This window comes from Dermacentor silvarum, chromosome 11 (assembly GCF_013339745.2).
Source record: "Dermacentor silvarum isolate Dsil-2018 chromosome 11, BIME_Dsil_1.4, whole genome shotgun sequence".
Taxonomy (NCBI): Eukaryota; Metazoa; Arthropoda; class Arachnida; order Ixodida; family Ixodidae; genus Dermacentor; species Dermacentor silvarum.
Window position 1 is genome coordinate 113,128,754 of NC_051164.1, and position 27,739 is coordinate 113,156,492.

At 44.8% G+C, this 27,739-nt stretch overlaps 1 protein-coding gene across 5 annotated transcripts in view; it reads left to right on the top strand.

Moving 5' to 3' along the window:
* The window catches only part of LOC119433854 (cAMP-specific 3',5'-cyclic phosphodiesterase 4C), a 595,748-nt gene that overhangs the window by 338,535 nt on the left and 229,474 nt on the right, over window positions 1–27,739 (top strand). The window lies entirely within an intron of this gene.

A 27,739-nucleotide genomic window follows, 5' to 3' on the forward strand; every position in this document is an offset into this window, starting at 1 on the left:
GGCTAGCGAAGTGCAGCCACTCCGCCCAAACTCGTAGCTCCTTCCGCGACGGCGCCGTAGCTCCTACGTCACGACTCGCGAGGCCCGTCTCCGCAAGAAGGCGTACCGACGCACGCTCTTTCCTTCGCAGCCGTGCGTGCCTGCTTGTCACCCGCTGCGTTTCGCACCGCGTCGCAGTAGAGCCGGCTGGCTGCCTTCACGTACGCTGTTACGCACGCCGCTGGTTTTATGGCGGGGCAGCTCTCTCCGGCACGGAGGCCTTTCCCACCCGCAGATTCGTTACACCAGACGAAAAGGAAGATTCGTTTCTCACTCCGAGTGGTACTTTATTGCCATGCCAGTGTCACATATGGTCACTGTCAACATTGCGTTCTTATTTGCTCCGTTTTCTCGGTTTTAAGCGGCTATATGCCTGAATAATCAAGACCCGCAATGGTAGCCTGGTGGCTAAGGCATTGCGCTGCTGAGCCTCGAGTTCGCAGGTTCCAATCCGGCCGCGGCGGCAGCAGTCCGATTGGGGCGCAATTCAAGAACTGCCGTGTACCATCTGTGGGTGCACGTTAAAGAACCCCAGAGGCTCTAAACCATCCCGCAGCAACCCTCCACTCCCCTCCCCCCCATCCACACACACACACACACACACACACACACACACACACACACACACACACACACACACACACACACACACACACACACACACGCGCGCAAACATTGGCCATGATCAGATCGTAGTTTTGACATGTAAAACCCTATAATTTAATGTAATATTCAAGGTATAAGCCAATATATGTAGTGTGTTACTTTACGAAAAGTACAAAAAAGGAAGAAATAAACTCAGCCATAGCACATGAATTTCATTAGCCGGAGCATCCTACGAAGCCTTCCAATACTCTATACAGGGTGTTTAAGTTAACTTGGGCCAAACTTTAAAAATATGAAAATGGGGTACGTAGCTGGACAGAACCAAGGTTATGTTGTTTGCCGTCGCTTGGAGATACTCAGATTATTTTTTTCATACCGCCTAATTAGATAATTAGTCTTAATTATTCGATCAACTTCTCAAATAATATAATTAGACGAAAAGGTGTCAATCAGAAAATTGTGGAGCAACATGAAAAACTACCGATACAGCTTTCTGTTGCTCAATACGTGCTACATAAAAGTGTCTTCTCGAGCGTAAAAGAAGCCCGCGAATACACGCGAAGTGCCTCGAGCGGCTAGTAACGCGGCAATTTTTCATGTATTCGCGGGCTTCTTTTATGCTCGAGAAGACACTTTTATGTAGCACGTATTGAGCAACAGAAAGCTGTATCGGTAGTTTTAAGTGAAGATTTATAGGCTCACAAGTTTCGGCGGTGGTGGTGGTGGTGGCGGCGGCGGTGTCACGCTGAAAAGTGGGCCGATCCTGGTGATAGTGCAGAAAGGGTCCAAGCTCATTGGCACATACCAGGGACGAAAAAGAGAGAGAGAAATAAAGAAAGAGAGAGAGAAATAAATAAATAAAGAGAGAAAGAAATACCGAGAGAAAGAGAGAGCTAAAGAAAGATAGAAAATCACCACGAAGGTCAGAAAAGAAAGAGAGAGAGAAGGAAAGAAATAGAAAGAGAAAGAAAGATAGCTAGAAAGAGAGGAAGAGAGAAAAAGAAAAACAGAGAGAAAGAAAGAAAGAAAATCACCACGAAGCTCAGATACACACAGGACAAGCTTCGCTTACCCCCATTATCTCGACAGGGGAAGGGCTGGTGATTTTTTCATGTTGCTCCACAATTTTCTGATGGACACCTTTCGTCTAATTATAATATTTGAGAAGTTGATTTATTAGTTAAGACTAATTATCTAATTAGGTGGAATGTAAAAAATAATCTGAGTATCTCCAAGCGACGGACAAACAACCTTACCTTGGTTCTGTCCAGCTACGTACCATTTACATATTTTTAAAGTTTGGACCAAGCTAACTTAAACAGCCTGTATAGTCAGGGACTGGCCCCTATCAAGAAAGGGATCAGGCAAGGAGACACAATCTCTCCAATGCTATTCACTGCATGCTTAGGAGAAGTATTCAAGCTCTTAGACTGGGCAGACTTAGGAGTGAGAATCAACGACGAATATCTCAGCAACCTTCGGTTTGCCGATGACATTGTCCTATTGAGCAACAATGGGGACGAATTACAGCAAATGATTGAGGACATAGCCGAGAAAGTGTAAGAGTGGGGTTGAAGATTAATATGCAGAAGACAAAGCTGATGCTCAATAGCCTGGCAAGGGAACAAAAATTCAGGATCGCCAGTCGGCCTCTAGAGTCTGTAAAGGAGTACGTTTATCTAGGTCAATTACTCACAGGGGACCCTTATCATGAGAAAGAAATTTATAGAAGAATAAAATTGGGCTGGAGTGCATACGGTAGGCATTACCAAATCCTGACTTGGAGATTACTGCTGTCGTTGAAAATAAAAGTGTACAATCATTGCATTCTACCGGTGCTAACATATGGGGCAGAAACTTGGAGGTTAACAAAGAAGCTCGAAAACAAGTTAAGGACCGCACAAAGAGCGATGGAACGAAAAATGTTAGGCCTAACGTTAAGAGACAGGAAGAGAGCGGTGTGGATCAGAGAACAAACGGAGATAGCCGATATTCTAGTTGACATTAAGCAGAAAAAGTGGAGCTGGGCAGGCCGTGTAATGCGTAGGATAGATAATTACGGCTGGCTTAAACAGCGAAGCTGTTTAAGCCAGCCGTAATTTGTGGTTCGTATCAAGAAACTATCAAGAAAATAAACTTTCTTGCCCAGGCGGGATTCGAGCCCGCGTACCCACGGTCCCAAGGCGAGCGTCGTAACCACTAGGCTATACAGCCACTTTTTCTTACATGGTATTTATTGCATCATGTATATGCGAGAGAAATACTATCTGTGGAAAACGTGCAAGCACCAGCCAACACATCTCATATTCATGGCCTAGAAATGGCCTAAAATCTCGTTAAGCACACCCTGCACGAACAAAACTACAAGGCTATACAGCCAAGCTTGCAGAACGTGCATTTATGCGAACCATATGATTGCGTTCGAGTGTCGTCGTCTTCGTCCACAGCTGGCGCGTTCGCATGCTCGTGCTCTGCGAGGTGAAGAGGTTTTGCGTGCTATGAGAGCGAGAGAGAGAGAGAGAGAGACGCATTGACTGAGCGGGTCTGCTGGAACGCGTTGTCGGCATTGCAACGCAGTGTCGGCGTTGCAAGCTGCGCTATGCGACGCGCAGTGACGGCCGTAAGTCCGAGACACGCGAAAATAAATTATCATCATCATGAGTAATAAGATGAAAAATTCGCGCGCACTTGCAGGACATTCTGGGCTATGATCGCCCAGCTTCGCTGTTTCAAGCGTTGCGCGGCCGAGTGCAAGGTTAAGCGTTTTTAGGTTAGGATAGTTCTGGAAATGAATTGCTATACTAGTTAAACATGAACTCAAATCACTCTTTATTGATTTTTACGCGTAAAGATGAGCAAGTTCTATTATTTTTTTATGTGGAATTATTTTTGGGTATTACTGGAATTATTTTTAGGAAACACCTCACATTGCATACCGAGAGTTTTCTTTTTTTTTCATATCTCCTGTTCTCCAAAGTTTTTTCCGCCCTGTTCTCTTCCCCTCAGCATAGATCAGCCAACCGGACTAACCTCGCGGCCTTACACCTCTTGTCTCTCTCTCTTGTTTAGCCTCTCTCTTGTTTAGCATGTACGAGCGATACGGCAGGCACTTGCCTTCATGTGAGGGAATCAGCCCGGTTCGGGCTGTGTTTTGTGGCGCCTTTCCTCGGTGGTAGCGCGCATCCACACTCTAAGAAGAAAAGGAGGGTGGGGGGGAGTTGGCTAGGAGGAATAGTAAAATACCTTTGCAAACCACTTGTTTTGTGCTATTAGTATCTTATTCGTCCTACAGGTGGCGATATGAGCGTTTGTGCGTTGTGCGGTGCGTGAACCTCATTCTGAATACAACAGCGCAAATAAAACTACGAGAATGGACGAGACAAGACAAAGGGCTGGTCTCTTCTTGGCGGCCCTGCCTCTTGTTTATGCCAGTCGTTTTGATTGCGCTGTCCCATTCGGTAGGGATTAACACCATGCCCAGTCGTATATTCTGAACCTACAACTGGGGATGACTACTGTATATTAAAAGGGCTCTCAAACACTTTTCATGTTACCGTTTTTCGGTCGCTGGTTGCGTAGGCTGACGGTTTAAGAGATAAATGCTACAAGGACGGCAGCGATAGGGGTATGCGGTCCGAAGTTATTCAACCGGGAAACTTAAAGAAAAAGAAGAAAAAGAAAGAAAGACATTACATGCCCTTAAGTCGGATTTGGCTTCCCCATTTCTCTCACCCACTGATATAACCTCTCGCTGCCAATGCTAAGAGCTTCAAACGCTTACGTAGCGGAAGCTTTCAGTTCATAATTGCCTATTCTGTGTTCACCCTATCCGGTGTGCTGATGGCACCGTTGCCATGGTAACAAACCACGTGGAGCCGCACCACGCCGTCTTGTTTACCCCGTTGAAGGGAAGGCCTCTGTAAGTAATGAGCATCCCTGACGATAATGACTCCGAGGCACGGTAGCCACTACTGGTCGAGCATCCTGGCACTGCGCAACGCTTCTTTTCTTGTGCATTGCCTGCGCAGGCAATTCAGTACAGCAACGCGAGCAAAGAAAAAGGTGCGGCAGCAACGATGCACCGAGGTGAGAAACTTAATTGCACTGCTTGGACAACACTCGCCAGTGTACTGCACGCTCGAAATGAGGCAATGGGGCTACTCTGAGCATACACAAGCGAGATTAGAAGCTTTCGCATAAACTAACCGTGTACGCACATCTCTATAACGTAAATGAATCATCAGACACCAGAGGTGAAATAAAGCGCCCCTACCGTGTTTTATAGTTGTGCTTTTTTTTTTCTTCTTCTTCTTTCTCGCTCCTTTTTTTCTGTTTTCTAAACTCTCTGGTATTATCATTTGCGTAGGGCCTTATCGAGGTGCCCAGAACGTTGCAGGAAAGCTACCTCGTTGCAAAAAGGAAGCGGATACTCGAATAACTGCCTCGCATGCGTCAAACGCACCAACTGAGTCGAGGAATTCGCTGCTAGTTCTTCATGCCGGCGAGTTCCAGTGACATAAAAGCCCACCTGCGCGTTCGCATCTTTTGCAGCGTCCGTGCTACGAGTCTGCCGCTAGCACCGGGGGTCAACACCTGCGGTTATACCTTCTGTTACTCTACGGTAACCCGAGTTTTGAGAATGCCCTCAATTGACGTCACTGATTTGCGTCATCACGAAGTCTGGTCGATGATTCTTTCGCTCCAACAGCAGTCGCCTATCATGAAACCGGAAGCGACTCTTTCTTCATTTCTCATTTTCCGTCGCTTATCTGTACCAGTACTCTTGTTTTACGATTGCTAGGCGAGACTTACTGCACTCGTAGAAACAGAAGACAATAAAAAAAAAGCCGTGATAGAACGAGGGTGTTTGCGCATGTGTCACTCAATAGTGTAGCCTCGTAGAACGCTTTTTATTTTGTCTAACTTTTTGAAATGCACTTGGGAAAAAAAAAGAAAGAAAAAAAAAGAAAGATCTCATGTGTTTACTGTACGAATATCTGATGCACATGAAATGGCGTGTACAACCGCCCGCTTTACTATCTTTTTTTTTCCCCGTAATATACAGAAACTTCGAATTTCAATTATCTCGCGGTTTGATTCACGAAGCCTACAATCTAACGCTTTGTTCTATGCTATAAAAGTGTGGTGTCTAGCTGTGCACTTCTCGACCACTGGATGTATGTTTGGGCTGTGAAATACTTTAGCTTTTTCCCAGTCTCGGCATTCCGAAAAATATTGTGAGGAAATGCGTTGTTTAAATGTTCAGTCATACAGTTTACGCAGCCTGTCTGCAGACCGGAGGGATTTGAGGTCGCTTTCGATTCAGCAAAACTTAACCAAGAGATATCCAACGCGGTTTTAATTAACGGTACCCCAGTGTAACCCACTGTGTCGGCGCCCAAATATTGGTTCTTTTTTTATAATAGAGCATATTGCAATTTGTCGGTGCTGTTCTGAGAGGCTGTTCTGAGGCATGTGGCGCTTCATTACTGAACACAACGGCATAGGTTCGATGCCCTACGGTAGCGGCAGCAAAATGGCGGAAGTGGGATGCAATCTATGCAGTGAGCTGAAATTTCGGCAGTGTACTCGAGTGGTAAAAAAAAAATTCTAAATATCTGCCTGCGCCTTCCATCATAGTGAGGGATTCAGTATAAGATTTAGATTTAAACTTCAGTTACTGAATCAGTGAATATTGTATCAGCTCAATGCTACTTCAGGGGAGATTTGTAACTTTGCCTGTACATCGAGGATCCGCCAATCTCGATAACATGCTCCTTTCTAGATTCTTGTCTTTAAGCACGTGTCGATTTCAGTGGGTGCCTTTGCGTATGAGTAAAGATGCACGCATATATGCGTCCATCATCAAATAAATCTTCTCGATAGTATAGCGGTCGTGCCGTCTTCTTTTTTTTTTTTTTTTTTTTGTCCGTGTTCCAGGTTGCGCTCCGTTATATTTACTGAATTTGCACCGGCAAGCCCAGCTACAAGTACTCCACAACATGATTGAAGTCCTTACTAGTTCGTGAACCTCGCATGCCTAAGCAGTACCGGTGCTATTTTTAAGTATACCATTATTAATGGCATTCCTTCGTTTGTTCACATTTGTAAAAGCTGCCGCTATATATGGCAGGCGACAGGACATCTCCCGCAATTATCCGTGTCATATGCTCCAGCTTGAAATCAAGCTTGCTATACTGAAACGTATACCATCAATGGCTAAATTTACGTGCCACAATTCTTTTGTAACAGAAGAACAGTACCACAAAAATTGGTAACAGCTACAGAGCGCGTGAAAACACGCTCACGTATACGCATGCACACTCACAAACACAAACACCCAATAAAGGAGCCCTCCCCCGTCCCTTCCAACCTTTTCTCTTTTTTTTTTTCGCACAAACGCTAGTGTCAAGAAAAAAAAAAGAAAAAAGTGGAGACTTTTATTGGGTGCTTGCGTTTGCGAACGTACATGCGTGTATGTGAGCGTGTTTCTCACCATCTGTAGCTGTTACGAAGATGGATTACCAATTAGCCTAGTTAGCTCAACGTCGTGTTTGTCCGAGTATTTGTTCCGCTTTCTTTCTTTCTATCTTTTCTTGGACAATGTGTCATAGAGAAATTACATTGTAACGTTCATTCGCTGCTATTTTATTTTCTTTTTTTTTTTTCCTGACTCGGTAGTGTTGCTCGGGGGTTTGTGCTATTTCCAACAGCGGATAAATGCAAGGGTGTGGGGGGTGGAAGACGACGAGGACGCGTTGTCCTAAAAGCGTCGGCTCTGACTTTTGGTTTCCCACTAGTTTCCTTGTTTTACTTGACGATATAAATGACTACGAACACGACCAGAATTAATATACGTATGTACTGAATAGAACCGATGTGAACAGTGTTACCGCTCCCAGCAGATTGGCGCGTCGTTATAAAAAGGAACTTCGCTAGCGACACCTCCCCTTGATCGAGTGCCAGATGCACCAGCGGCGAAAAACTCGCCCCCCGGCGTTTCCTTTCTTTCTTCTTTTTTCTTACTCTCTTCTTTTTTTTCTCTCTCTCTCTCTTTTTTAAGCCCGGGTGCCGTATACCGCCCCGGCAGACGTGTCCACCGCGCCTCTCCCACAGACAATTCGTCTCACTGAATTCCCTGAGGCATAGACGCCCAGAAGATGTCGAACCAAACCCACACAATGCGCAGAGAAGTGATTGTGTTTTCACTGAGAGTGGAAAACCCACACTTCTGGATAGTCTATTTAGATCGTGAATTTCACAGCATCTTTAGACCAGAACAGAAGAACGAAGTTCGCATGGTGCTACACTTCCGCCCTGTTTTTAAGAGGGAGAAACTTCCCCGCCGGGAGTCTTCGGTCGTGTGTAGAGCCCTAAGTCTAGCCCCCTCCCCCCCATGAGCCGTAGACGCCCGGCGTGCTCTTCTGACCAGGTCGAGCTGGACCCCGGAGTCGACGCTAGATGTCACAGAATCTTTATTTACGCACCTTCACTGCGATAATGCTGCGTGATAATTGATCGTTTGATGTATCTCAACCCCCATTTCCCGAATTTTTTTTCAATACGTGTGATGATGTCAGCATTTGCTCGATATTTGTTTTGTACTTTATGACTTGCCGCTAAAATTGTATAACATACCATGTTTCTTATTTTATTTTGTTTCACATTCATATATTATGTAACCCACTCCCCTGTACAATGCCTCGGCGCGCCTACGGGTATGTCAAATAAATAAATAAATAAATAAATAAATAAATAAATAAATAAATAAATAAATAAATAAATAAATAAATAAATAAATAAATAAATAAATAAATAAATAAATAAATAAATAAATAAATAAATAAATAAATAAATAAATAAATAAATAAATAAATAAATAAATAAATAAATAAATAAATAAACCCCACTGTTGTGCGGTATCGAGTACGTTTGCTGGCGTGCCCATGCGACGTGGTAGAGCGGTGCGTTGCAGTCGGTACAAGTGTATGCATATTGTGAGATTCATCGCGTGATATAGAGTGCGATGTGGGAATGTTCTGGTCGCGCGTGGGTGATGATGCGTTGGGCGGGAAGAGAATTTTCCTCTTTGAAGTTTGAACTGCTGTAGGGTGGCGGGAAATTGTTTGGGGATGGGTTCTATAGTATATCCTCTTCACGATCGTCTCGCATCACAGGCTCGGTGGACGAGCGCTCGAGCCGAGGCACAAGGACATTCATACTTCCGGTGAGAGTAAGCACTACCTCGATGCCAACTCTGGTTTGCTTATTCAAATAGTTGTAAAACACCGAAATACTCTCACTAAACAACCGTTTGACCGATTTGGACGAAATTTGTTGCATTTGTAAGATAAATTTATATTCCAACTATTGTAAGCGGTTAAATAATGGCCTAGAGCGTCGAATGTTTTAGGAAACTTGCCAACAATTGGCAACAATAAAGAAATACTGAATGAAGCACGAAGTTTACAAATTCATAACTCTGTACCAAAAACAAGCATCGCCATTCTGTAAAATGCGTCTGTTAAGGAATCTGAAGCGGACGAAATATGGTGTACAAGTTCACAGTTTAACTGAAGTCGTCCTATTGTTTACGAGAGTTTTGCATAAGTCCTACTCACGAATTATTGTTATATTTCAGAGTGGTGTTAAACAGATCAAAGTTGTCCACTTTAGACCCGATCAGTAGGTGCATTTCAAATAATTGTGGTATCGCTTTTTATTGCCGAGTTATAGAGTTCGAAACTTTATACTTGAGCTTCCTAAAATTTTGCTATTTCCAGCAACCTTTGTTAAAGACATTGATATCACTAATCAAAAAAGTCTTCTTCCTATAGTCGGTAGATGTTTACTTTTTCTTTGAAATCCAACAAACCTCATCAAAATCGGTGATGTCTCCGGAGACGCTTTCTCCGCTCACGTGTATTCAGATGGGCACTCCCAAGATAAACGGTCCTCTTACTTGTCACGCTGTTATGTTCGGGATATTATGCCAGCCAGTTGGACGTCCTTAATCTACACACGGAGAGGCGCCGTCAGTGCAGAGAATCACGATTGCTTCACCACGTCGGAGTAGTGTCATGCACCTATTTCGAAGTCTAAACACTGTCGCGTTTAGCGCTCTGCAACCGTCTGACTGCGGTCACCCAACTCCTGCTAGGGCAACATCAGCCGGGAATTGAACCCGCAACCTCGTTCTCATTAGCGCAACGTCATGGCCGATCGTTATTGTATAGCGTTAGTGAGCATTCGTTAGAGATTGTATTGTACGTGGCTCACTTACGACTCATGTTAACGAGCTTACCGCCGTTCTACAGGTGCACATTAGAGAAGCCCAGGGGGCCAAATTTATCCGGAGTCTTTCCATACGGCGCCTGTCATATGTCCTGCGTTTATTGGGCGCGTTGGGTATTAAACCCGATCGATCGATCGACTCACCAATCGTGAATGAATCATTCAGTCATTCAAACAATCAATCACTAAGCTTATGAGTCTGGTCGAGTTTTGTACGTTTCGCCTTCCCACTCATACAACAGCGAAAGGGATGGTCAGTCTCGCTGAATAATAATTTTCCTTCCTTAAATCGAGACAAGAAATTCCTATATGAGCTGCCTTAAAGTGAGCCATTCTTATTGAATGACGGTAAATTATTGCGAAGCCCTCTTCCCCGTGCACTCGCTCAGAAACTGGCGCCTCTGCGCGACAGTTCTGCGTTTACCCTGACGAATAATCATTCGGTATAGTTCTATAACTTGCCATTATAAGTGTTTTTATCGCTTATATTCGAACAGACAGGACAGAAGAGTACAGGAAGAGAGTGGTGTGGATCAGCGAGCAAATGGGGATAGCCGATATTCTAGTTGACATTCAGCGAAAATAATGGAGCTGGGCAGGCCATGTAATGCGTAGGATGGATAACCGGTGAACCATTAGAGTTACAGAATGGATACCAAGAGAAGGGAAGCGCAGTCGAGGACGGCAGAGAACTAGGTTGGGTGATAAAGTTCGAGAATTTGCAGGCGCAAGTCGGAACTAGCTAGCGCAAGACAGGGGTAATTGGAGGACGCAGGGAGAGGCATCCGTCCTGCAGTGGACATAAAATATAGGCTGATGATGATGATGATTCGAACAGAAACTCACATTCGACACTTTGGAACACTGAATCCTCGAATCTACTGCGAATCGAACAGCGACGACTATTCAATTCGTATTCAAAATTTCGAGTATTCGCGAGTGCATACAAAAAAAGTCGTTAAGAATCCAAAAATGCAAACATTTCGTAAAGGTGACTAAAAACTCGCTAAATTTCGCCATTTTCTCGCTAAGTTAACCAGGCAGCCGCCTAACGGGGAGGCGAAAATGAAACGCGATCGAGAGAGCTCGTCATCTGGACTCCGTGTACTGAGGCTTGGTGTTTTGACCTGCTACATTCTGTGGGACCGGTTACATGCTGGTCCCAGAGTCGTGCTGCAAATAATGTTCCGAGAACTACGAAACACGTTACCCTGACCGTGTTTCACTCATAGTTTATTCTCGGTCACTATTACTTGTGTTTCCGTTTAATTCCTGCACGCACTACAGCTTTCGTACGTGTATATATATAATGTATGTACCATAGTCAGCGCGACGCGTGTTGTTTCTGCATATATATGCGCCACTGCCGCTTATCTGTGTACCTTATCGCGAAGTTTATCTCGTCCGGCTCTTTCGCAAGCCTTAGAGAACCAGTTCTGTATCTGGAGAATACTTAGTTTTCCTGTCCGACGGTGCATTGCCTGGCTCTTTCTACGATTATTTCTCTCGTTCCGCTCCGGTGTATACGCCTTTCAAAGCTGCAGCAGCGTCGCTAAACGGGCCATCTAGATTAGGCGGCCCACCGGGAGACCGTTTTGTCTCTCGATTCCATTCGTCGTGGGGCAGTGTGGCTCACGACGACCGAAGGCGCGTGCTGGTGCAGCTTTGGCTGCGGTGGATGCGTCGGCGGGCCCGTAATGAATTGGGGCCTGTCATGATGTCGCGTTTAGAGGCTGGTGCGTGAATGCCTTGAACTGTCGAAGGTTTCAGAGGTTCTTCAAACAAACAAATCTCGAGTTTTAAATGCTGCGTTGCTTGAACGCTCGTGGGTGTCTGGTCCCTCAGCAGCGCTTCAGTACGCATTAGCTACCACAATAGTCAATGCTCCTAATAAGAGTGCTCGTGGGTAGAAGACTGAAACGCTGAAAAGAGAAGGAGCGTTACAGAGGGTAAACAGGGAATGTAAAAAGCGATTTTGTACTGAAATTTCGGTCCACGTTGAGGAATTACAGGTGGTCAAAACTGATCTTCTGCACGCAGCTAAGGTGGCTCCCACAATTGACGTGTTGACTATGAGCGCGAGACGCAATCAATCAATCAATATCAATCAATCAATCTTCTTCTTCTTTCTGGGTTTTTACGTGCCAAAACCAGTTCTGATTATGAGGCACGCCGTAGTGGAGGGCTCTGGAATAATTTTGACCACCTGGGGTTCTTTAACGTGCACTACAACGCAAGCACACGGGCGTTTTTGCATCAATCAATCAATCAATCAATCAATCAATTTCATTGGCATCGCGTATCGCCGTCACAGAGTTCAGGCGTGCATTTTATCGCGTTAACGTTTAGCGACCTCCACATTTTTAAATGCTACAACCGCGTTGTTACCTTCGATAATGTCAACATTCCTGCTAGCCTTGATGATCTGGTTATATTTATGAGGCCCACACTACCGCATATACCACGACGTCTGGCGGCGCACTTGCGTAAAAGTCCATGGTCTTGTAGAAAAAGAGTGCCTGTAAATAATTATATCTCTTTGCGCTGTCTTCTCTGCTATCCTGTCGCCCTGTCATTTTACTCCCCTATCCCCCACCCGGCCACCGCTGACCGCGGTTCAGGTGTCAGCCGACTGTACTGCAGTCGGGTATAACTTAAGAAGGCAGGAGAGGCCCCGCCCAGATGACTGAAGCGCTGCAGCCGATTGCCTCCGCGACTGAACAAATAGTCCCACTGACGCGACTCGGCCCAGTTCGTAGCGCGGGCTGCCATGGTCTCCGTCGGCGGGGTCACCGACCGTCCCGCTCATGACGTCAGTCTAGAGTGCGCACACATTGGTGGAGGCTCGTGTGCATCCGCCTTTTAGGGGTAAATGCCGCTACCTTCTAAAGTTATACCCGACTATAGACAGTTACAGTGCGGTAAGCAGTAATTTACTTGATTCACGAGTGAGCACGATGCGTAGGCACTGCAGAGAGCCTAGCTGTTTAAATAAACAGTGAATAACTATAGTACAGCTGTTGTTTAGCCTAACAGTATGGTTGTGTTATCTTATAGGAAGCTGAGCATTTTATGAGAATAACCTTAATAGCGACATGTCCACGCACTGGCAGAGGTTCGCAAGCAATGTGGCTGCGGTACAGTTGCGCTAACTGTAATGGAAGCCGTCACCACGGAACGGCACGATTACATTGAAACCGCGGCCAATGGACGGCCCGTTGCATGCGATCCAATCATATATTCACTTTCTCGCACACGTGCCCAGTTTAGTTCGGTCGCAGTCGTGTCGTCGCCGGTCGTTCCCAACCGGTGTGGCAGCCGAACCAGCGACGGGTGGCGCCTTTACAGAGCAGTAAACTGGTTTTAATAGTTTGCCGTGCTTCCTTTACCGCCGTGCGCTTTACGAGCGTGCGCCGCGTTTGAAGGGCGCGGTCTCACGCGCCCCTCTTTGCAGCGACGGCGGGCTGTTGTCATCCGATCCATTGTTATCTCTCGCGTTCTATTCCCCTTTATTGCCGAGTATAAACACGACGGAGATTTATGGCTGCGGACTCGCAAGCGTCGCACGAGTCGTTGGCCTTGAAGCGAGTCCGCATTTGCGGGTCCCTTTCAATTAGCCTCTTCGGAACGGTTAGATCTGTAAGGCATGCGGCCAGCAAGCACTTTTCGATGGCTTGCGATTCTTAATTTGCGAAAGTTTTCGCAGCGCGGGAGAAATAACTTCTGTTTCTGCTGGGAAAGGTGTCGGTAGAGGTCAGAGCACTACGCTTAAAGCTGCGCTGATACCGATTTTAGGAGAGGGTGCTACCTAACGCTTTCTTCAATCTGTGGCTCGTCGAAGGGCGGCTTACATGTAGTTCGCCAGGTATGGCTGGTCCTGAACTTGGCAAGCCACGGTCAGCCACCAGTAATCGGGGTGAAGGAGGAGGAGGGTGGTGGTAGGGAGAGGACGGTTGAGATGAAGCCGTGCTCCCTCAAGGGCTGCAGAAGATAGCGCCAACCTTTCCTTTCTCAAACAAACCACTTATTTCCCGCAGGATGCCGAGACATCCGCCACAGCGAATGCAGATCTGCGAATCTTCTGTGCACTCCGTTAGGTGCGCGTTCAAGAAAGATGATCCCGATGAATTCGCAGCACACTGCAATATAGCGTCAGTCACATCCGTCGTGTTGCTTTAGAACGTTAAACTGAATCAGTCAATCTCCATCTTAGTGTACTGGTCCTAACGTATTTTTGTGTCCTTATATATACGCATGTGTTGCAAGACTCAAATTACAGCCACATCTTTATTTATTTATTTATTTATTTATTTATTTATTTATTTATTTATTTATTTATTTATTTATTTATTTATTTATTTATTTATTTATTTATTTATTTATTTATTTATTATTAGTAGTAGTAGTAGTAGTAGTAGTAGTAGTAGTAGTAGTAGTAGTAGTAGTAGTAGTAGTAGTAGTAGTAGTGCTGTTAACGCGAGGATTAGTTGCAGAGATAGGAAACGTTTTAAACATAACCTAACGCGCTCCATTTAACCGCTAAATGAGCTCAAAAGAACGGCGCTTAAGCAGATTGAATATATGCCTAACCATGGATATTTGAGCGTTGAGGAGGTACAAGTGATTAGGATTGTCCCAAGCATAAGATAAACTCGCTTATGTACGAGTAAACGAATGAAAAATAAGTAGTAGTGGAAAAGAGTCACGCTCAAGTGCAAGAGGGGAAAAAAAATACGGAGCACCTAAAGGTACAAGACAGAAATATTTGTCTGTTCTCAGGTGCGATTCTCTTAAAGTTACTTTCTTCCCACCCTGCGTTCTTCAGTATGCCTTCTTTCGAAACTAAAATTAAATGAGCCGTCCTCAAGAGCAGATGCGTGTTCTGCGACCTGCCGTCTTGCTAATTGCGATGCTAATCAACAGTCGCATCGAGGCAGAGTAAAGCGAGACAGTTGCAGAATTCAACTCTGGCTTCATGTATATCCGTAGGAAAGAAACCTGCAAAGAAAGACAGTATAGTACTCCGTGCGTCACTAGCAGTACACGTGTCGACGTCTGCGCTATGAATCTTACTTTACCTGTGCATGCGTGTTTGTCTTCGTGTACAGGCCGTATACAGGCAGCACCACTGCACGACCGAGAAGTGCTCCGTCATAAACCTAGTGGGATCAGACAGCCCTTCTTTCGTTATTTTTTTCTTTCATCTGCTGGATGTTGTATACCTCTGGAGTCCTCTTGATGCCACAAGGGCCTTGCGAGATTTTCCTCTTAAATGCATGCAGCGTCGTGAAAGCCATGCACGCGCCGTGCCGATGTTTGGTTAGCGCAGCGTAGCGTAACGTGGCGTCTTGCTTTAAGGTTGGTAACACTAACCGTCGCAAGCTTCCTACATGTTGGTCAGCAAGCTCGATCACTTGCGCTTCGATATTTTCGGCGCCATTTAGTGACAAACACTTTCGTCGTCAGCACATTTACCGTGTAGCTGCAAGAGTCGAGTTCAGCTCACCACACTCGGCGCAACGTTTCGTTTCTAGCCGTTAATGGCGTTTATTAAGGATTAATAACATCGCGAACTGCATGCGCTCGATCATTGCTACTGACAGCCGCACAGTCTGCACTGACATTACAACAGCTGCTATAGCGACAGCGCGCCTTGCCTTCTTTTTACTTGCGTGCGTCGTACGCTGTTCCCGCTATTCAGAGCCAACAACTGGCATTTCCGAAGTAGGGGTAATGGCAGAGGCAGTATAGCATAAAGACGACAGCCTACAGACCTAAAAGCGTTCTATATTAACGTGCTCGTGGCGTTAACGCTTTTAAGATATGTGGAATTATTAGAAAAATTTCTATGCCTCGAAAATTGTGAACAAAATTTCAGTTTCGTCTTAGCCTTCGAAGGAGAACTAAATTGGCCAAGCACGCCGCACTAGTCGCACGCCGAAGTTTCTTTTCATACGTTCCGGCTGCGAACATTTCAGTTTTGTTCGTGTTACACGTACACTTTGCCTGGTCTGGTTGGTTCGCGCTTCCAAGAACGTAACGGGCGCGCAGTTTTGATAACGACAAGAAGTGAGGCCCAAGACAGCGTTAACTCTCAACTTTTAATTTCAAGCGGCCGACCTGTATTAGGAGAAACAAGAACCTTCCATCGGCTGAACACCTTTGCTTCTGATTGTACACCGAGCCTGTGAGTGGACTTCTGTTTATCTACGCGTAGGGTCAGCCTTCGGTAAAACCACTCTAGGTATGTGGGCCGTGCTTTCTTGCGTCGTCTACTCCGAGGTCCATTGATCGCAGGCGACGTATAGCGCTGGCGCATACACTACAGAAGCACACAGCGAATCAGGGCACGATCGTTTTCGGTACTGATCAGCGCCAGAGGTGTTGACCATACACTGCACACTGCACGGCCTTAGGAGAGCCGGATGTGTGCACTGATCGTTCTTGCCAATGGAAATATGGGGAATTACACGATCGATATCTCCCGAAATCGCGCAGCGTCACAAAAGATCTCGCTGGCACGTTGGGGAGAATGATGATGAGAAAACGAGCACGTGCTCACTAGTCTCACACCCGTCGCCCTGCAGTGCGGGCCGCGTTCCTTCGGCGTGTTCCGCATGTTTTCGCAAACTGTATGCGCGTTTGGGATGTTCGGCATTGTCTTATTTGTACTCCGTTCGACGTGACGACGTGTTGAATGGACCTGGCATGCGAGGCTGCCTTGAAAAAAAAAGGGAAAGTACGAAAGCGTGCAGGACGTGAAACAATGGGGCTGGCGCTTTCAGACAATGGCAGCTTTCGCTACTATGACTGCTCGTGCTTTGCCGTTTACCATTCGTCTCTTCGCTTTCGCGCTGGCATATTCTCGCGTGCCTGCGATCACCAGCCGCACGCTTCCGACAAGCGAATGTTTGTACCCTAATGGCGCGGAAAGTGCAAGCTGCTACGGAATGTCTATCCTGCCACCTCCTGTCAAAGAAAAGCAAAATTGGTTTAATTCCGCCACTTACCGCTGCTGCTCCTGTTGTTAAGAAAAACATTAAGAACCAGAAACAAAGTTAGCAAGCTATGATTTATTACTAAGGTGTGTTCTCTAGTTGATTCTATATTATAAGTATCAATACAAGCATCACAGAGGTTCACAGGAAGACGGAAGGGTTTGGAAATTGTGAAACGTGACAGTGAAGCTTCAATAAATGGTATGCCGGCAGATGATACACTGAAATGTTTCTTCCGTCACTGAAGATGAGATGGACGACGACGACGTTCCCGCAGCCCCAAGCTAAGCGCAGGGCCGGTATTTTGTAGCGATGCGTTATGCTTTATTCTGTACTAGTCTTATCATCCAAATTCAGAGCCAATCATGTGTACTCTACGTTTCGGTAAAGAGAACATTCGCGCTCATTTGAACGAGAATCAACCGTCTGTGCTCAGAAAGCTTTCATCGTACTTACAGAACCGAAAAATGATGAACTACGGCTGCAGGCGAAGATACTAATGTATTGATTTAGTAACTCCCGATCCCGGCTGATTTCGATATAACGAGGTTGTACTGTATTCCCAGCGCTCATGTAGTGCATTTCCTTCTTTGTCCCTAGTGTTCGCCATGAATAATAACATGAATAACTGTCATGCATCCATCATTCCAGCTGCCCAATTAGCAGTCTTGATTCCCTAAGATAACATTTATCAAGAACACATTCGTACTTGTAATGTCACTTGTGCCGCTCTCGCAGCCAGAAACATGGATACTTACCCGTTATTTATTTTCAGTAGGCGTTGTGGTCGCACAACTCCAATGCTTTGCATGTTTGCCGTTGGTGTGATGTTTGTTACCCTGGGACAAAGTCGGCTCTGAAATCGTGTATATCGGAAAAGCTTCAACTTAGGCTTTACGTTGATTGCTTTGTTTTATTAAATGATCCACACCAGGCGACAAGAGCTGCGCAAGTATATGAGCTACAACCCCAGTAATTCCCATCCACTACCTTCAGGCTTTTCGAGGGGTTGCCAAGTACTAGTACGCAAAGCCGGTACTGGCTTCACCCTTACGTCGGAAGTTACTGTACGTTGGCAGGCGCACAAACACAACACGAGCAACCCAGAAATGTTGTCCGATTGCCGAGATTGTACTTGGCTGCCCCTCGTGCAAGACAACAGCGAGGCCAAACATACGGCATTTACTATGGGAATGCCCTGCATTTAATAGCAGCCGCCGTCTAAGTACGTGGGCACAACACCGACACTGGACAACTCCGCAAGTGGAGGCCCGTGAACGTCACCTAGCGCCCTACGAGTTCACAAAAGAGACTGGAATAATACGAATGATTCTTTCCTCTCCCGCTATATATATATGATATAACCCCCAGTTTTATTCACTAATGTGGTTTTTTTTTCGTTGTTATTATTCATTTATGCTCTTTATGCTCCTGCCATCCCCTTCCCTTCCCAGGTTAATGAGCCATCCTGTTAATAAATGATCTAGTCATTCGTTCATTAAATCTGTATACAGGTGAGGTTAACTTCATGGGTGATATCTGCTGCTACTTCTTGTTTGGCCAAATGATACGCAGCTGGTACAGGCCGGTTCATACAGGCACAACTGCCAATTGGAAAGAACTATAAAAGGAAATGTAAATAAACGTTGTAATTCGCTTATGAATACTTCACAGAAAGTTCAGTTAGGCACATTGTACATCATAACGCATACAATTTCCACAGTAAGTAATGTTGCTTAGTGAAATAAATAAAATAAAATATTGGAGCCTAGTCACGGACAATTCACTTGAAGTCCAAGTATGAACATTGTACCTTACAACACCTAAGGACTCTTCGGGATACCATTTTGAGTGATTGACTGTTTGATTGATTGATTGATTGGTTGGTTGGTTGGTTGGTTGGTTGATTTATTTATTTATTTATTTATTATTTATTTATTTATTTATTTATTTATTTATTCCACTCCAGTCCTGCCGTTCTAACAAATAATATCTACGCATTAAAATAGCCTGGACGAGTGCAATATGGTAAAGCGATCTCGCTTCTTTTTACTATCAACTCGTGTGTTTGTATAGGAAACAAATTCTGTCGGTTTCACCTCGAAAGCCCCATTTGCTGTTCTAGCTCGCCTTATAAAGCATCAATTTTCTCATGAGCCGAAAGTTGGGAAAAGCGAGTATTCTATCAAAAATATAAGACGATCGACCATTGGAGACTGATGTCGAGACACACGAAAATGATCCCGGAATAAGCGTCTTGCTTCTGTTCAGCCCCCATCCCTTGCTCAGGAAATTTATTTGTTGATCCTATGCAAGCTCAAACTTCGCTGGGCCATGTTTGCATGTTATACCTTATCTGTTGTGGCACCGTGCGAAATCCGTGCAGTGTTGATGGGAGATATTTTTAAAGCGAAGATTTCGGGTCTTTCCGTACTGTCTCGCCGAGTAGGACTCACCAAAAGGGCTTAATAGCACGGACATTTGACCGACAATGTAGCGCCAGTGAGCGCACATCTCTCCTGCGTTATAGAACAATAAATCACGAAGTAAGGCCTGTACCTATAATGTCAAATCACGGGTATCTTTAAATCACGCACACCTCTTAACGCCATAGCGCACGATATTGAACACCCTTCTTGATAATATTAATTTTGATTAATATTTGGGCTACCTAATTCTTGGGCCCACTTGGTATGAGTTCATTCTTTGGCAATCCTCCGGAATGGGTTGCGTGCCACTTTGGCTTAAGGAGAATATCATTAATAAATGCATTTACATATGTGTAGTACTTATCTGTGCATACACCTCTCGCCGCCATTCTCGCCTTTACAGACATCACGTATTGCCTTATTCATCGTCATATCGCTCTGTTAACGTCTTACAGTGTTTGTACTAACGAATTTTTTTGTCGCCGGATACTTTGTATGCTAATATACGGTATGTGCAGGACACCGACATAATCTTGATAATCTGGGATACCTTACGTTGGCTTTCTTTTTTTTTTAACACTTGATAACCTCAGCACACAGCCACTTTTTAATTCTGACCCTATGGCCGGTATGCGTCTGTTGCGTTCGAGAATTGAATTCAGGACCTTCGGGCTCAGTTCACAAAGAAAAAGCTTGTGATCGGGTTATGATCCGGCGAATAAATGCACATAAACAGCTGCACTAATTGACTCTTATTGGTTCTTATTGGTTCGTATTGGCTCTTATTGACTCACTTATTGGCTAACACAGCTATGTCTGCACGCTTAACGCTGCACGCTTTTCGGCAAGATGGATCGTGGCCTTACACGTTTTTCCTGCCCTTTCCACTTAAGAAAGCTTACGGTTTCGGCGCGATCTATTCTGCGGTGTGCCCTTATCGTCTTTACCGCCAGAGGTGTTGAGGCTGTGCTTCGTCTGCTTTGGGTTTTCTTGGTCAAACGTTTACAGGACACGTGTCATACACACTGAAGAAAAAAAGAAAGAAAGAAAGAAAGAAAGAACGAGAAAAAGAAAGAAAGAAAGAAAGAAAGAAAGAAAGAAAGAAAGAAAGAAAGAAAGAAAGAAAGAAAGAAAGAAAGAAAGAAAGGACGTTGTTGTGCCCAAACAGAGATGGATGTACCATATCTCATCGCACAACAAAAAGACTCTCTCTCTGTTTCATCTATTCCCTTTTTGGGGAACAGCTATCATTACTTTGCACGGCTCTGTGGTGAAAACCTTTGAAAACAGGTGTCTCTTTGCTGCATTGCAAAATGTCTATCCAAATGGGATAAGGTGCCCGAAAAACTAACACCAAGGGTTATGGTAAAACCGCCTTGGGTAATGAAAAAAAAAATTATGTTTGTGCCGAGCTTCTTTTCTTGTTTGTGAATATTTGGTGTAAGTGCGTTCAGGGAGAGTACAGTGCAATGAATGTACAGTTGAAATTGTGAACGAAATATTATGTAAATCCGAGCTTAGGAACGGCCCAAGAAAAACACGGACAAGAAGGAAAGGACAGGCGCCAACTTGCAAGTGATTTGTGTTCAGAAACCTACACCGGAGTAAACTTCGGACGCATGCGCGTTCAACGCACAACAAACAGAACCATGCAAGATCCATATCGTTTAGACAGCTGAACCTAAAAGCTGCTGTTGATTGCGATAGACGGATAACGACAGAACGCTGATACATTGTGCTCCATTTTTCTTGATATGAATAGCCAACATTAATTCTCGGGAAACGTGGTCGTGGTTTTTCGCAAAAACTGTTTGGGCCCATAAACCGTCTATTAAGCTATATAAACTTGTAAGCAGCCTACAACCTACAAAAATTTGTCAATTGCAATATGTGCCGTAAGGTAATTAGTTAAAAACATAATTAGTTGATTTTTGTTAATTAGTCAATTATGTATTTCGATTTCTCGTGCAAATAATGCCCACCTGTATGAGCAATTCAGCTCAAGGATTAGAAGTGTGCTATCTGCCAGTGATGAGTTTTCAAAATTGGTTAGAGTTTTCGCAGAAACTCACGGTTTGTATTTTTATATCGGTCACCTGACCGTATGGCCCAACCATTGCCTTTCTGAAATTCTTGTTTTCACAAATTCCTGTAGTTATAAACACACTTAATTATTGATTTCGTTCGTTCGTTAGTTAGTTAGTCAGTTAGATTAGTTAGTTGGTTGGCTAGTTAGTTGGTAGATAGTTGGTTAGTTAGTTAGTTGGTTGGTTAGTTAGTTAGTTAGTTAGTTAGTTAGTTAGTTAGTTAGTTAGTTAGTTAGTTAGTTAGTTAGTTAGTTAGTTCTTTCATTCGTCAACCGGGGGAGGATCATAACAGCGCGGCAGGAAGAGCAACAAACAAACAAAAACAAACAAATGAATCAAAACAAGCTACGATCGGCACTTCAACTAGAGCTAGCACTTTGACGTATGTCGGGCTTCACAGAAATCTGGCCAGAAGCAGATCCCTAAAAAATTATCTGGTTTCACATGCGAAAACCAGGACGGAACCCTACACAGCCACCCTTTTGCGAAGCGTGGGCTCGTTTATCTGCCACTATTTCGCAGGCAAATATGTGGGCCTACATCTCTGTTGGAGCGTAATCACTCCGCAAGCACCCTTTCTTCAAGAGATCTACATATAGAAAAAGAAAACAAGACCTCTGATTAAAGTTTGATAGAGGTTTGTTTATCTGTGCACTTGTTCGACTTCGCTCAGAGAGATGTCTTAAGAGCATGAGAGCTTTGGCGAAAGCAGGTGAACCCGCAATCATAGGCTGATGATGATGTCAAAGAATAAAGACAGGAAAATTGCCGAGGAAGTTTCCCAATGTAGTTTTTCGCCCTCTTCTCCGCTTTACCTCATTTGAAGGTAAGCTTTTATTTTAACAATTTTGAGGATAGGCGCGTGTGCTTGCATTTCCATGTGTGTTCCTGAATTGAAATGAGGGCACGTAATGACACGACTGCTACGCCCTTCTCGTAACACGTCACACTTTAGTTTTCTGTTACCGCTTCGTTACGACTGCCTCGAGCTCCTTTTCTGGAGAACGAATTCCCGCGTGTGCATAAATTTCTTCAAATTTCTCTCTCCTCTCGCTGTGTTCATTATTTACGCATGGTCGCTGCTCTGCTTCAGACTTTTTTGTTTGTTTGTTTGTTTCTTCTGTGCCTGGATATTTCTCCTTCCGAGCTATTATTTGCATCGAATTCTGACCCTGTAATAATAACTTTCCAATCTGCGTCTGTAGATCTTCCAGATCAGACGAACGGCCAGCTTTTTTTTTTCATCCCCCCCCCCCCCCCCCCCGATATTTTCTATTCGTCTTCTTGTCTTTCAGCGTTGGCCTTTTATACTTCCAGGCGTGCACGTCACGAAATTGCATAGTTATTTGCATCAGAATATTATTCTTTCTTTCTTTCTTTCTTTCTTTCTTTCTTCTTTCTTTCTTTCTTTCTTCTTTCTTCTTTCTTTCTTTCTTTTCTTTCTTTCTTTCTTGTGGCGTTTCCAATCGGCGTCCTCGCGAAAGAAATCCACCCTAAGGAAGCGTTGGGGAGGGGAAAAGGGGGGGGGGGGGGGGGCAAATCAGCACCACTTTCGCGACACGTGCGTCTTATTGAACGACATTGCGTGTAGGGATCCCGTTTCTCTCGAAGACATTCCGGGCCGCCTACGGCTGCACCTTTACGTCGTCTCAGTAAAAGCGTGCACTGCTCTGAGAACTACCTGTGTACGTACGCACTGCATGGCCGCAGTAGACTTTCTGTAGACGTCATATGGATTAATTTGCTTTCATCTATATGATATCTATAGAGGACATTCAGAGGATGTCTAGCCATAGACATCCTCTAGACAGTGTAGTTTAAGACACAACGTCGCAAGTGCATAAGTTGTCTAGTGGCACACGGATGGCATGGAATATATACCTTGCTCGCAGGAACACCAACCTAGCGAATGTGCTATCAAGTCTTACATCGGCAGAATTCAGAATAACATGCTCCAGCCGCGGGACTTTCCGCAACGCATTTATTTTAACAGTGAGAATGACCAACCATGATCAAGACTAGACAATAGACGATGTAATTTATGCATCGTTGTAGTAATCCGCTCTTGTAGGCGGGATAGGTGCAAACTGTGGATTCTACGGCAGCCTGAATATATAGCCAGATTTCAGATATCCATGTTGTGCATATTTGTGCAGCATATATTACAATAGACTTTACTGGCCCTGGGCTATATGTACGTGCTCTTTGAAGTGTTTACATATTGTATATATTAGGACTGTGGACTGTCTAGCGGACAGTCTTTGTATTTCATTCTTTCTTTAACAGGGTCCGTATACTGTTTACGGACTGTAAGTCCGTGAACAATATGTATGTGCTCTCTGGAGTGTCTATTCGAAGCCCATATTACGACTTTCTACAGCCTATAACTAGTCTGTCTGCCTGCACATGCAGTCTTGAAGCCCTTGGTGCCTATCGATCGCTTCTTACTTCTTGTTTTCGTCTCCTTAGCGCTATTCCGTCGTGACATGGCAGTCTATGTATTTTTGGACCTAAATGTACATAAGTTCATAAGATGTCTGTAGTATATATGTCATAGGCTATGTGTGTGCATCTGTGAACTGTATATATAGTACCTGTATTAGGACTATGCATGTATAGGCAGTGTATCGTCCATGGCTTTCTGCAAGGTGGCGCGCTATGCCGCAGGGCATAAAGTTTGCCTCACCGAACCTAGGATGTCGAGCTATCGCCACTTACCACTGGACTGCTCCACAGGACATTGCGCAATGGGAAGTCACACAGCGGTTTGTCGGTGCCAGTGGCCTGTTACCGCCCGCTGCATGTTTCCCTCACCGCGCATAGACGACGTGGCCATTAGGGAATATAGGTTTATGCGCGAACAGCCTAAACGCCGGTCGCGTATAAATTTGATCCGGAGGTATCTGTCGTCCATTTTTGTCTTACTATCCTTTTTTGCGCACATTTCTAATTCATATTATGCCTTGCATATTCCTCTTTTTATTCTTCTTCTACTTGTTCTCTGAATTTAATAGGATTCTACTACGTCTCCGTCAACCGAAACCTGTCGCGAAGAGCTACCCACGCTATCTCTCGTTGAACCTAATCTCCCTCTTTCTTATTCCTTGCTTCTTAAGAACTTTGCGGTAATTATACATCCATGTTGTGACCCACACCTGACCTCACTGCTCTCGGACACTGAGCTGTTCTTGATAGCGTTCTTTCATTATTTGCGATGTTGGTGCAACTGCGCTCTATGCAGTGAGAAAATGCCTCTATCAGCTTTCTGTTATCCTTTTATCAAGATGCCAGCACCCATGGACACACACGCACCCATGGACACACACGCACCCATGGACACACACGCACGCACGCACGCACGCACGCACGCACACGCACACGCACGCACGCACGCACGCACGCACACACACACACACACACACACACACACACACACACACACACACACACACACACACACACACACACACACACACACACACACACACACACACACACACACACACACACACACCATTTGAACCGTTCGTGCGCGACCACAACGTCGTCAGGTATTGAGATCTATCAACAGACGGCTGTGTAAGGGGCCTGGAGCTGCGTTGAAACGCAGTGGCGAGCGATAACGTTGACCGTAAACGATGTCGCAACCAAACACTACTTTCGTGCAAGTGCTGGTGACAGCGACGCTGTCGCGGCGCTGCACGTTTTAAATAAGACGGGATAAAGAAGAGCGTTGTTCGCTGGTCTGAATGCGGACCTCAACGTTTCGGGGGCACGCCATATTTCAATACATTTCCATACATATTGATTATATTTTATAACCGGAATGAAGAAAGAAGGCCAGGATTCTCTTGCAGTTAGTTCTTTTTGCAGTTAGAGCTATGTATACTGTAATATAAGCTGACACGGGTGACTAGTGATTGCTGCATCGATGCATAGAATACATAGTCTGTTGTCTGGTCTTAATTATGACAAGTCGTTCTCGCAATTAAAAGAAACGAATTGCACAAAGGTCTGCGGCTGTAACCTGTTATTCTTTTTATACTCCGCTTCAATCATACCATGCCAAATATGAAAGAAAAACATAGGCACGCGTAATGTAATTCGATGTAAAACTAAGTGTAATACTTTATGTGCAATATATGACGTAGTTATTAAATGCAAGGCGGTGCAGATCTGAATGTATCGCACGAGCGGTGTGACCTGTTCCTGCAACCAGCGACCACAGTGCACCGCTTGCGTTCGCCACCAGAACATAGTGCGTTGCATACTGGAAGCAAAAAAAAAAAAAGTGCATAAATAATACGTGATTTGACGTGACCTTACGGCCACAAGCTGTAGTCGTAATTTATGGAGCACTTACTCCGTACAAAGCGTCGCAGATCAAAAATAACTGTACTGTGAAACGCGCGGAAGGAGACTTTTATGACCGCACTACTTGCGCAGTTTCCGCAACGTTGCTTACTGAAAGTTAAAGGGAGGATAGCCAACCGTTAGGATTTTTTTTTTTCATTGCTTAAATAACCTGCAAAAAAAACTCTGGGCTCTGACCAACTTTTGACAGTTTTGACTCTAGCTTTCTACTCAGTGCCCTGGCCGGCCAGTTTTAAACTCCTGCATAATGAATTCTGCTCCGGCATTCATAACCCAGCTCATCCCTCAGGCTACCTCTGAGCTAGCCTAAAATTGTAGGTTCTTTCAACTGTCGGCTTTACGCTACCTCGAAACTTTCAGACAAAGGGCGTATTGAAAGACTTGCAATATGTTAATTTTATTAATTTTATTATCTTCTGTCTGGTGTTCCACACTGCTTGCTGCGAATAGCTCTCAGTCTTGTGTATTGCTTTATTTTCACTTTTGCTAACTCCGTGCTCAGCTGCAATGAACAGCACGATCTGGAAACAATGTGGCGGCCGTTAGAAGACCTTTTAGGGATGTATAGGGATGGGTGACGGTTCCTTTATCAAAAAAGAAGTCGCTATGAGCTTAAGTACGTGACGCGATGCATAGAATAAAGGAGAAAGTATCGTATCCTTATTTTTCGCATCTCACTATTTGTGCAGTTCAAAAGAACGATGATGTGGCTGTGCGGGCTTCCAGAGTTTGATTTGTGTTATGGTCTGCGTCCTGATTTCTTGCTTCGATTTTATTACTACACGCTTACCACGTCCTGTGTCTTGTTATTCTAACCTACCTATTCTGAACTGGTGGATAAATTCTATTGTACTTTATGCATTGTATTATATTATTTTCGGCTACTCTATACTTGGCCAGTCCCTCAGAGTGGGTATGTGCCATTGACGCATAGGCTGTACACCTACAATGCTCAACGCTTTGTTGCATGAGCCCGCGCCGGTAAGCACTGCGGCATAAACATCATCTCTTGAATACACTGAGAATTAAAAGAAGAAAAAAACTGAAAGAGCGTTGAGGAACCGTGGTTCGACTTTAATGGCAGGATTCAGCAGAAGCGATTTATACGAACTAAAATAACGAGATTTGTCGGCGAACGAAATGGTCACTATACTGTCGTTGCTTCGCGGCTTCTCGCTTCATTAACTGATTTTGTGCCGGCGTGTCGCAGTGGTTAAAACCGGTAGGTGAACCGTAGTAAAGAGAGAAGTCCGGAACCAAAATGCTTGTTACGCTCTCGGCCATGCGATTAACTAACTTGAATCCTTAACGGCGTGTCGCAGCATTGGAGGTTGGACGGGAGGAAGCCATAGTGGTTCGTGCAAAAATTACTAGGGCGAACTTTGGCGCTGAGATCGTTCATTTAACTACGGGAATGATAGGTATTATGTATATTTGTCTAATCTTCGTTTTTATCACATTTCTTGCGGCTTTATTTATGAAGCTGTATCTTTTCTAAATATCCACGCAAACAGATTTTTTGTTCCTTTCTAAACGCACGACGGAAATGAGTTCTTGCTCAGTCATAATCATTGTGAGTTGTTGAGCATATAACGCAACATTTTGGTTGAATATGATCAACGTGCAAAGTCGCGAAGCCGTTTGAAGCCACTGAAACGAAGTTTAGGCAGATATGTGGCTGAACTGCCATTACTTGCAGCTCCCGTGCACCACTAGGGCCCGAGTTCCCCACAGTAATTTTTGTGCGGCCTCTCAGCGCGCAAGAGCAGCGACAGCTCTTCACTACAGAATAGGCGGAGGAGGTTGAGAGAGGAGAGCGGGCGAGTGCGAAGAAGATGGTGAGAGAGATGAGAGAGGAGGACGGAAGGAAGAGGAGAGACAACCCGGAGCGGCGAGAACATACGGCGCACCG